The sequence below is a fragment of the Leucoraja erinacea genome, chromosome 19 (assembly GCF_028641065.1).
Source record: "Leucoraja erinacea ecotype New England chromosome 19, Leri_hhj_1, whole genome shotgun sequence".
In the NCBI taxonomy this organism is placed as follows: Eukaryota; Metazoa; Chordata; class Chondrichthyes; order Rajiformes; family Rajidae; genus Leucoraja; species Leucoraja erinaceus.
The window spans coordinates 14955563-14968558 of record NC_073395.1 but is presented as its reverse complement, the minus strand read 5'-3'; positions in this window follow the sequence as shown (position 1 = coordinate 14968558).

The window sequence follows — 12996 nt, the reverse complement described above, 5'->3', positions numbered from 1 at the left end:
AAACTAGGCTGAACAAAACAGAGAAAACAAAAATTGTACAGTGTTTTTCAAATGAAAGCAGAGTGATTACTCTGGAAATTTGCAGTGTGGAGAAATATTGCATATTATTTATGTGCATTAGATCAACACTAATGCCAGGCTTGACTGACAGGGCAATTACCCAGTTGTTACTCTGGTTGACTATATCCTCGTCACCATGTACAGCCTTCAAATAAATGCAAACAATTGAGTACTTTGATCCCCCCCCGCCCCCCACTACTGAAATATTCCTTCTGTTGCAGCCTGCTAATGTGCCTTAACCCTTACCCTGTCCACTAATGCACTTTAATTCCAATCTCTGACAGGCACAAGATGCTAATTAGGTTTCTCACATATGCATCACTTGAACTGTTCTGGCTCACTGCAATTTAATTAATGCTGCTTCTGGGCCATGTTTGTGATGTGGAACGATGCCGGCTAAAACTGACGATAAACATACAGATGTGGGTCCACGGTCCTGACTGTGTATTTACTTTGTTTAGAGTTTGCAGTTTAGAGATACAGCATGGTAACTGGCCTTTCAGCCCACCGAGACCATGCTGACCATCGATCAGCTCATGGAGTCATACAGCATGGAAACAGGCACTCCAGCCCAACTTGCCCACACCGACCAACATGTCCCAGTTACAATAGCCCCACCAGCATCTGTTTGGTCCATATTCCTCGAAACCTGTCCTATCCTGGCCTAAAAGTTTCTTAAACATTGCGATAGACCCTGCCTCCACTGGCAGTTCGTTCCAAACGCCCAGCACCCTTTGTGTGATAAAGTTACCCCTCAGGTTCCTGTTAAATCTTTCCCCCAGGGGCCACAGTTTAAGAATAAGGGGTAAGCCATTTAGAACGGAGACAAGGAACTTTTTCTCACAGGGAGTTGTGAGTCAGTGGAATTCTCTGCCTCAGAGGGCGGTAGAGGCAGGTTCTCTGGATACTTTCAAGAGAGGGGTAGATAGGGCTCTTAAAGATAGCAGAGTCAGGGGATATGGGGAGAAGACAGGAACGTGGGACTGATTGGGGATGATCAGCCATGATCACATTGAATGGCAGTGCTGGCTCGAAGAGCCGAATGGCCTACTCCTGCACCTATTTGTCTATTGTCTATTGTTTAGTTTAGTTCTGAGATACAGTGTGGAAACAGGACTGTCGGTCCACCGAGTCCGCAGCTACCAACAATCCCCGCACACTAGCACTATCGTACGCACACTGGGGACAATTCACAACTTTACCAGGCCAAATAACCTACAAACCTGTATGTTTTTGGAGTACATGGTAGGAAACCGGAGCATCCAGAGGAAACTCATGCCAGTCACGGACAGAATGTACAAACTCCGTATGGACAGCGCCAGTAGTCAGGATCGAACCCAGACCATTGGCGCTGTAAGGCAGCAACTCTGCAGTTGCATCACCGTGCCGCCCATAGGTACCCTACGTGGTAGATACCATGGCCACTGTTCCTCTTGAGCAGGTGAATTATATTTATCAAGCTGAAAGCAGGCATGAATTAACAGACCAGCTCTGGTCATGCATCAGACAGACAGGGAGAAGAACTCACTGGAGGTAATGTTATTCTGCAACCTTGCACTACTTGCACGGGGAATATCTAACGTTGGTATAGAAGCATCCTCGAACATTAATATGCTTCACCCAACCAGCACAAAATTAGCTGAAAGAAAAATTGCTGTTGACATTACAAACATTGCGTAGAAATACTCATTATGTGACTGAGATAGATTTTTAAATAAAATTTGGGTGAGCAATTTCATTGCGGCTGATTCAAAAGACCTGCTGCGTCTTGACACTGAAAGAGCTAGATTAGTATTCATGGTTGAAATGAATAGCTGTGAGGTTAACAACTGCATACTACTGATATATTAATTTAGTTCTTGTCATTTTCTGAGGTGTATCTCCAGCAAGGTGGTGTGTTCTCTAGCTTCACTGCTGAATGTTTTAAACCACAGGAACCACGCATCAGAAATATCTGCAGAAAGACATTGCAGCTGGGGTTCTCTGTAGGTGTTTAACCTATTGCCTACAAAGTATTAACTCCATTTATAAAATACAGCATCGGATAAGGAAAGATGAAGAAATCATGTTCTGGATTTAACCCGACAAGTTCCTTTTTTTAAAATTCTGATTAAGCAGACCATAGTGTGGCACAATGGTGCAGCTGGTAGAAATGTAGCCTCACAGCTCCAGTAGACTGGGATCAGTCCCGGCCACCAGTGCTCTCTGTGTGGAGTTTGCATGTTCTCCCTGTGACTGTGTGAGTTTCCCTGCAGGCATTCCAGTTTTAGAAACGTAGAAACATGGGAAATAGGTGCCATTCGGCCCTTTGAGCCAGCACCGCCATTCAATATGATCATGGCTGATCATCTAGAATCAGTAACCTGTTCCTGATTTCTCCCCGTATCCCTTGATTCCATTAGCCCTAAGAGCTTTATCTACCTCTCTCTCTTGAAAACATCCAGTGAATTGGCCTCCACTGCCTTCTGCGGCAGATAGTTCCACATTTTTGCACAATTCCACATATTCTCCCATGTCCCAATAAAGGTTGGTTGGTAAATTTCTCTTAGCGTGTGGGGGAGTGGTAGAATGTGAGGAGAATGACGAGTATTGGATTGGTGTGAATGGGTTACTGATAGTTGACTCAGCGATGGTGGGCCTAAGCGTTTCTGTGTTGTACAGGCCAGACTGAATGACTAAGATAAAACGTCTGACACATCATCTGCAAAGTTGGACTCTATAAGGCTCAGAAAATGTACACTTTAAAAAGTTGGCTCAAAAATTGGCTGTAAAAAACATTGAAGGGATTACAAACGAGGTAGATGTGCTGCAAGAAATAGGTCAAAATAAATGATGTTAAAAATGGTGTGATTGGGTACCTGGTAAAACCTTAGCTTTATAGCGTGTTTGATCAGTGACCACACCACCAGCAATCCCAATGCAGAGGGGATGGACTGATATACTTAATAGGAGCTTAAACTAAGTGCGCTCAGTTTAGTCAAAAGCTCTGCACAGACTGTGTCCCTTGACCTCTTCATCGATATTGTCGCAACCCACAGAATCATGGAAAATGAATGATACACAAGGAGACTGGTCAACCTGTTGAATCTGTTCTGGTAGTGAGCAGATCATTACAAAAAAACAATTCTTGAAGGCTGATGTAACAATTATCATTCACCACCAATATTAGACCAGATTAGTTTATATTGTCACATGTACCAAGATACAAGTACAGAGAGGTAAAGAAGTTATTGAAAACGCATACCGCCAAATTCAGGGACTTCATCCCAACTGTAATGAGGCAACTGAACAATTTTACTTCGGAGTCACGTGAGTGACTACGTGAAGAAGCCCGCCCCAGCACGCATTGCGGCATTACGTTTCAGCAGGCAACAGCGGCAGGCGGGAGACAGGGCTCCCGCAGAAACGAGAAAAACTAAGTTTAGGTAAGTACTTACCTTTATTTTTACAGCCCCTTTGCGTCTGCTTGTTCCCCGCAGGGCATGCAAGCGGCCCCCTTGGACTCCGGGAGGAGTTTTTTCCGTTCGCGGGAGGGGAGGAAAGACGCTACCAGGACCGCACTCACCGGCGGACCATGGATGGGAGCTGTGCCGGTGCCGGTAACTCTCCACAGGGGCGACATCAAGAGAGCGCAGGAAGACGGCGCTAGCACTGCGTGGAGGTTCCCCTCAGTCCTCGCTCGCCCTCGAGTACTGCCCAGGTGAGGCAGGCAGGCGGGCGGGAGGAGGCTTCCGACTTTTGCGGAGCCGGTAAGGGGACCCACTGTGCAGTGCTGGCGTGAGTGCGCTGCAGCCCGAGTGCAGGTGAGCAGCAGCCCGAGTGCAGAGAGAGAGAGAGAGCAAGGACCGCTAATCAGCGGGCCGCTCCCGACACTGCACCAAGCCCGTCAGCATCAGCTGCGGGCTGGGGAAAATGCTGCACCTGCCCGCTCGACGGAGGAAACGTCATTGGGCAGCAACAGGCGGTAGGACCGCTTAGGGGGCGGTCCGCAAACCCGACACCGCGACCGAGCCAGCCCGCTAGCGCCTGAGCAGCGGGCTGGATGTGTGTAAAACCGGGCGGTGGAGCCGACATCGGACTGGGACGTCTCTCCACCCAGGAGGGGGAGAGACAGCCGCCTGAGCTGCAGGAGCGGCTCTTGGGCATTGGAAAGGTGAGTTTGCAGTTGTGTTTTATTACAGATTTCAGGAACACAACGCAAAAACTCGCAAAGAGAAACTGCCCCGCTCCAACTCTACCAGCGGGGCAGCAACCGGCGGCAGCGTCGCTCGCAGAGCGTTTTTCGCTATCCCTGAGACCGAGCCAAGCCAGTCTCGCCAGAGCCTGCACGGCGGACTGGGAAAGCGGCCAGGAAGCCAAACGGCCGGTCGTCTCCGACTCGTCGGAGGGGGACATGTCTCTACCAAAGCAGAGAGAGACAGCCGCCTGAGCTGCATTTAGCAGCTCCTGGAGGAGAAGGTCCACCGGGAACAGCAGCGCTCCCGGCGAGACAGGACAGGCACCTCCTCCATAGTGTCGTGTCAGGCACTGCCCTTTGCTACCCTCATACCACGGGTTGGAGCAGGAGGCTAGCATTGGTGACCAGGGCAGGGCTGGTCTGCAAATGGGGCAGGCGGACAAAATCGGGAGTATGCATGAGGTGCAGGATCAGGAACAGCTGTTGGGTGTGGTGGACCGCTTCGTAGCAACCCCACGGGCTGGAGCACCGCCGGAGCCAAAACAATGGCAGCCAGCACAAAACTCTACTAAAAAAGGTGCTCGCCGAGGAGCTGCAAGAATATACAGCACCAGAGAACTGTGAGGCCCTTAAGGGGAATAAGCCTCAAACAGCAAAATCTGCGATTGTGGGGGCCCTTATGCGGGCATAAAAACTCAAGCTACAGCGGATCCGAAGGCTCCTGACGTCAGCTATCACAGTCTATGCTCGTTCTGTGGAGATAACGAGATGAACACATACCACCAGAAAGTGCTGGTATTAAGGTGTACCACACAATTCGAACTAAACAATCTCCGAAGGGAAATATAACACCTGCCCTCAATCTCAAAATTTGCAGGCTTGAGCAAAGCCCCAGCTGCGGAGGCAGACTCACTGCTATTTGGGAGAGATCGGAACAAAAAGCTGAAGGAGATGGAAGAGGCATCAAAAACCTTCGGCATCATGAGGGCAGGCCCCGGGACGAGCAAACCACGACTTCCGATACCCAAGCAGCAGCACCTCACGGCATCCACCAGTCGATGTCTAGAATATGGGACTGGTGAACGCTTGGGGCCGCACTATCCCCAAAGATCTTTTAGATCAGGGCCCGCCGCGGACCCCCTGGAAAATACGCCTCCCCCCAACGTCGCCAGCACGTCCTCAGAACAAAAGCACTCAGAAAACAGAAAACACAAAACCGCCAATAACCATGGAGGTAGGTGGGTCTGGTTCCTACCAGCATATAGAGCGCTTTCTTGGACTATCTTGGCTTTCATATTAATTCAGTCCACGTAACTATAATGTTGCCAAGAGACAACATAGTTGAATTGGCACAAACAAGCAACAAATTAATGGTCAAACTACCAACTACTCGACAAATAACAGAGTAATTGGGAAAAAATGGTACCATTTCTGTCTACATGATTCAGATGTTAGTATCAAAAACAACATATAGGTTGTCATTGAGCATCTCATGAAGTTACCCACTGAAGTAATATCAGAAAGACAGTGGTGGGGTTACCACTTATACTGGGCATTAATTATCTAAAAAATGTTCGGGTGAAATTTATGAGTTTTAAGCACTTGCATGTATGGGTATAAATAGACTACACTATGGAGGTGGCCTATATTAACCATATGGCAGCATAAAGTCGGTATCATATGACAAGTTGGTCAAAACAATTTGGCAATGGTATATCCATAGAGGTATTTGACTATCAACAACTTACCTGCCCGGTAAGCAAAATACAGTGACAGACACCAGGTCACATAATATTAAGGACAACATCAATTAGATGTTTTCATATAAAGTTTTAACAAAACTATCAAGCTATATGATGCAACAGATATTAATGCATTTCATTGTCTCTGTACTGCACACTGACAATGACAATTAAAATGGAATGTGAATCTGATATCGATTATTTGCATCAATGCTATATCACCAGGTGTTCGGGGATGTCCTATGTATGTCGCGGGGGAAACCAGACCCTGGGGCAGTGGAATCCTCATTAAAAAATTTCTCTGGGACAGATAGTTCCAGCAGAAAGCTCGTCAGCTATATATATTAACTTTTCTGACCTATAGGTCATGTTGTCATTCAAGAATGTATTTATAATATTGATAGACAAATGCGTTCACGCTGCATTGGTGAAATTAATTCTATGTATTTTTTCCCTTCTGCCTCACCAATCGAGAACAACGCACAGTACAAAAGGATTCTGCTTCAGGTATTTGACAGTACCTGACGGACTTACGCAGCCATTGTTTCACTTACGCCATGACATGGTTGTTGAAACTTGGATGGTATTTCCCAGTACCCAGACGGAGCCGGGCACAAGTCAACTGTGCCATGGGAAAAAATAAGCTCCTGAGCTGCAGATTCTGCGCAAGCCTCTGGGACTGGGATTGTTATACTGAACAATCGACACCATGTCAGCATCCTTTTGAACATCCACTGGACTACAACACTTGTCCAGCATCAAGAGAAGTACTGCAAGGATACAGGGAGAACCTACTCATCCGATACAGTTACTACGAACTGGAATTCCTGGAGAACCTTCATCACGATGAAGGATTCGGCTACAGTACCATCAACACAGCTATAATTGCCCTGCCTGTTGTTTCAAAACAGCTACAGGACAACAGGCCATGGGGTCACTGGCTGGTGGTAAATTTGAAGGGTATTAAAACTCTAAACCCCTAGACCAGGTACACCCATATATGGGATGTCACAGTGGTTAACCATACTTCAGGGGATACCCACCAGCCAGAGCCCTAAACCTGAACCTTCTATGCACTAAACACATTGTTGAAGGTACACGGAGCAGCACAGAGGGTCCAGTCACTACTCCTATTTACTACTGGACACCATGCTCATAGCTTCAGACCAGATCTCTATCATTGTCCAGGGAATGGTCAAACCAAACCAGGAACACCTTATCCAGTCATAAAACCCGGGCTTACCCGCCAAGAAACACGGTAATGTGCCATGACCCTATTACCTTACATAGACACAACCTAATTATTCGAGGGAGATGAAAAGCCTTGTGGGTTGGTCACAAAAAACCTTGTGGTCGGGTAACAAGCCTTTTTTGGGATGGCTCAAGCAGGTATTAAAGCTCCTGGGATAAAACTAACATGTACAAAGTTTTTCATTCCAGAACAAGCTTCCACGTCAACGGCAAAAGAATGGACGTGCCTGTAAACCACATCCTGACTACAGCAGAATGGTGGGGGTAAACGTTCAGAGAAATAATTTATTATAAACTGTTGACAAAACCTGTTTTATTTGCAGGGAAGATTCCGATCTGCAAATATTTTAAATTAGCCAAGGGGAGCATTTAAAATTCTTCAGTGTTATTGTAAAAATACCATTGTTTTTCTATAAACAGATTCATTGGTTCATTATGATAACACGCTTCCTCCCTCAAAGGCTTCGGCAGCGAGTGATATAAAGCTGTTACACGGTTTGAAATCACAGAAGCTTTGAAATCTTCACGTAGTCACTCACGTGACTCCGAAGTAAAATAGTAAGATTAAACGAGAACTTACCAGTTTGAAGTTTGATCTGTATTTTATGAGGAGTTACGATGAGGGATTACGTGCCCTCCGCTCCCACCCTCATTACATAGATCAAACTGATAATTGATGTCTCTGTATTCTTTACTATGTTACTTCAAATCTTGTGTCTATCTGTGATTCCACACCGCTGCTTTGAAGTATGCTGCAATGCGTGCTGGGGCGGGCTTCTTCACGTAATCCCTCATCGTAACTCCTCATAAAATACAGATCAAACTTCAAACTGGTAAGTTCTCGTTTAATCTTACTATTTTATCACCAACTAGGGACCCGTCCTGACCTACCATCTACCTCATTGGAGACCCTCGGACTATCTTTAATTGTACTTTACTGGACTTTACCTTGCACTAAACCCTGTGTTTGTGTACTGTGAACGGTTGTAATTGTCCTGGTTTTACTTCTATTGAAATTCGAGATTCACTGTGTATTGGTGGAGTTTATCCTTGAACTTATTGCTGACACCTTGACTATTGCAATTCAAGAAAAACACCGATGACTAGAAACGGGAGCCCAACACTTGTGATCAATACTGGGTCATTTGACTAGTAGTTGGCTTGGGCAGTTGGAGCTACTCTTCACCTTTGTGCTTTGGACCTTTGTCTGGTACCAGATGCGCAGTTAATGACACTATCTTGTGTACTGTGGCCATTTGTGTGTTTACCACTAGAAATTGGCAGCTATAGGTGTGCCCTACAACCTGCATGCAAATAATAAATCTTGTATTGTTTGTTAGGTCAGGTCAGGGGGAGTTCCCCCCGCCACGGGTACCATGTAATCCCATGCTACCTGCTCCATGGTTGGATAGTCATCGACTAAACCGTTTCCCCCACCTCGTTTGCCAGGTGAGGAGGGGGCTGTGAACCCTCAGCAGGACCAAAAACAAGACCTGTCAAAGGGCGGATGAGCTTCCAGCGAGCCAACGGCCATCCACACTTCAGTAGAAGTTGCGATCACTGTCGTACATGGCATTGGAAGGAATGATGATAAAGCACACACGCCAAAATCCTATACTTCCAGCGGCGGGAGTCCGCAGGAACTTGAGGCCAGAGATGTGTCCGTCACCGTTCCCATTGGAAACCAGCACCGCTGCGTCGCTAATGTTTTCAACGATGAAGAATTGTCTGAGGAAAGGTTCCGATCCAAAACCTCACCCATCCTTTTTCTCTAGAGATGCAGCCTGACCCGCTGAGTTACTCCCGCACCTTGTGTCTACCTTTGGTATAAAACGGCACCTGCAATTTTACTTCGGAGTCACGTGAGTGATTCCGTGAAGACCCCAGCTCCAGTGCGCATGCGACATAATCGCACAGCGTGCAGAACGCGGCAGCCAGCGGGAGTCGGGCGCTCCCGCATCCAGGGACGAGAGGTAAGTACTTACCTTAATCGGGCCTTGTGGTTTTTGCTCCAGGGGGAGCAAAGTGAGGCATGGTGAGCGGGCCCCGTTTCGACTCCAGCGTGGGGCCGACAGTGACGGGGACAAGGTGCCACCCGGACCGCTAACGCTGCGGACCGCTGCAAGGAGCTGCGCTAATGCCGGTCCGCTGAACAGCTGTTCCGTACAGCCGCGGACCGGCGGGAAATTTTAAAAAACCCGACCGGCAGCCCTGCAGACTCCTGACCAGGAGAATCACCGCCCGGGAACCGCCACAACGCCGCCTGGAAAACGGCAGGCAGCCTCTACTTACAGGTAAGGGGAAATCTTACCAATTTACAGGTTCTACAGGAGCCATCTTCCTCCAAGCTGGAACAGGTTGGAGACAGCAAAAATGAGTATGTCTGTCTCCCCAAGCCAGAGGAGGTCATGAAGTTCACCTCCAGGAGAAGGACTGCCTGCCCAACTCCACACGAGGGTCCTTATCTGGGAGGCAGCCACCGGTAGCGGTGGAGCTATTTCAATGCTCCCGCTCACTCGACACCGAGCCGCTCCCTGTGCCGCCGGTGTAAAGGGGCACTGGCTGAATGCCAAGGGAGCTGACTCTTACCCCAGTGCTATTGCACTAGCCATCTCCCTTGTCGAGGGATTGATGCAACAGCGGAGTGGAGTGCTTTGCCTCCTCCCATTTAGCGCATCCTTTATGCTCCTTTTTTAAGGGCTAAGGAGGCCAGGGCTGGGCTGGCTTAAGTGCTGGGCAGGCGGACGAGAACAGCAGTATGCCAGGGGAGCAGGATCAGGAAGAGCCACTGGGTGTCGTGGGCCACTACATGGCTCCTCCACGCGACCATCTTCCCAACAAAAGCCCTGCAGGAACAGGCCTTTCCAGAGGCAAATCCGCAGGCAGCTGGGTCTCGTAGACTCACAGACAAGCAGCGAATTCTACAGAAGGTCAAGATGTTACCACCTTTGCTCGCCTTTGGTGCTGACGCCTAAGATGTTCCCATATTTGGGATACTCGACTGAACGATGGTGCATATAGACCTGCCCGCAACCCCGAATATATGGGGCTATGCAAACCGCTGCTGCGGGGAAGAGGGAGCAGGCTATGGGACGAGCAGGACATCACATCCAACACCCAGCTGGCAGCACCCCTCGGCATCCACCAGCAATATCAAACAAGGACTGGTGAAAGCCTGGTGACCGCTGCAGATCCCCATAGTTCTTTTTAGACGGGGCCCAGAGCGGAGCCGTGGGAAGATGCGCCGCCCCCCCGACAGCACCAGCATACCAGCAAACTACGCCTTCATGAAAAACAACAAGCATGGAGGTAGGTAGTCTGGTTCCTCCCAGTTTACACTAAAACAAGGGTGTTCTACTAAACTGCATGGGGAGTGGGCTAAGCATGGGATGCTGTCACAAATAACCAAAATATACTCAACAGCATTAGAGGATAAAAACGAATTCAAATTGGGCATTTTACTGCCAGTTCAGCAATGCGCCCAAAGGGCTGTTTCTCCCTCTAAGAAAAGAGAAGTGAGAAGGCAAGCTGAACTAAACAGGCACATTACTAAACGGATTGGAATTTGTATCGAATATATTCACCAAAACTATAAAAGATGATGAATGTAGCATCATCATTGATCTAATATCACTAAATAAATCTGTTGAGTATATCCACTTTAAGATGGAGGTGGAGTTTTGTCACTGCCAGACATCTGATCTCCCTAGGATACCTATGGGGAGCATTGATATGGGAGATGCTAACTATCTTATACCATACACTAGGATCATTATAGATACCTAAATATATTTACCTGGATCATGGATATCCCGGTTAGGGCAACCATGGGAGCATATAGCATTTCATATGGTCTAAACCTCCGCCCTAAACTATTAAAAATGGCCATGAAAATATTAAGAAAACAAGCATAATCATGGCACATATTGGATGATATCCTCATATTAGGGGAAACAAAGGAATTAGCTGTGGAGCAGTTCTAGCTACGAAACAGCTCCCTAAAGCTGAGGTTCATCCCACGCCCAGATAAACCAGAATTGAAGCGTTACTACCAAGGATTATCTGGGCTTCAATAACAATTCCGTCCATATGACTGTTACTTTGCCAAGACACTTGGGTCACTATAATCAAATCATGAATGTACCCACTGAAGCTATATCACAATTAAGGTGGTGGGCAGACATATATTTGGCATAGTTTTCAGCCCTATTATCATCACCAATCCCAACTTGGTTATTTTTAAAAACCAATGCCAGTACTTTAGGCTGGGGAGCAACTAAACTCCATATCCAGCACAGGTAACAGATGGACCAAGTCACAAACATCGTTACTACACATACCGGGCATCAACTTCTTGGGATTGGTGATCGCCTATTGGGCTAAAAAGCATATGCATTTCAAATGCAGCACGTACATATGTGGTTACGGATTGATAATACTATGGTGGTGGCTTATATCAACCATATGGGGAGCATAATAATCATTATTGTGCAACAAATTGGTCAAACAAATCTGTCAATGGTGTGTCAAAAGACATTTTAACTATCAGCTGCCTATGTCCTAGGAAGCTAGAACACAGTAGGAGACACCATGTCACGGGGTACAATTTATGATTACATTGAATAGATGTCATAACCCAAAATATCTGCTAAATTTATTAAGCAGTTTGAAAGCCAGATATCAATTTGGTTGCACAAGACGGAATCACCAGTAACCCATGTATGTGACTTAGGAACCAGATTAGAGGCAGCAGCGATAGATGCCTATACGCTGGAAGGGGGGATTTCTGCTTTGCCTTCCTCCCTTCTGCCTCATCCGTCGGGCACTTCGCAATACAGATGGGATCTGTCTCCGAGATATTGAACGTGCCCGACCGGCCTACAGCCATGGTTCCCAGTTCATCACGACACGGTGGGCGAGTCACCTATGGATTTCCCTAGTGGACCATGGTTGCTGACTCAACCCAGTATCAGGCATAAGCCACCCATGCCAGGGAAACATCAAACTCCTGGGTGCAGGTTTTGAATAGACCTTACCAGGGACTGGGATTATCCAAAGGAACCATTACCACCATGTCGGCATCCCTGCGAACAGTCACTAAAAGCTAACATGGGTAAAATACTGCCACGACGCAGGGACAACGAACTATTCAACCACTGACGTATTGGAGTTCCTGGAACATCTACACCATGACTAAAAGGTGAGTTACAGTGCCGTAAATACAGCATGGAGCGCCTTATCTGCTTATCTAAACCGCATGTCAGCAGAGCATGGGATCCCATCCACTGAAGGTAAACTTATGAAGGGCAACTATAATATAAGCCCCAAACACCCAGGTATATACCCATGTATGGGATATTGGTGTGATATTGACATACCTCAGAGAATGGCACCAGCCAGATCCCTCAGCTTGCTTAATCTATGTTTTAAAAAAGGCTCATGCTTATGGCTCTCGTACACGCTCAAAGAGTCCGGTCACTCCATAAACTAGACTGGATACATGGTGATTACCCCAGACGCATCAAGTTCATATTTAGGTCTGGTAAAATCTAACTCGCAGGTATATGGATTCGGCACGAACTAGCAGGGTCGAGATCGCCTGTGTTTTCCGTGCTGTAGTCGTTATATGGCTATATGGACCAGGAACGCCCGATTCACTGGTGGGATTCCGGGCCTACCCACCAGAGTCCAGGTTGAGTGTGGTGACCCATCTACTACTATATATAGACACAACCCACTATCTTAGAGGGAGAGGAAAGCCTATGG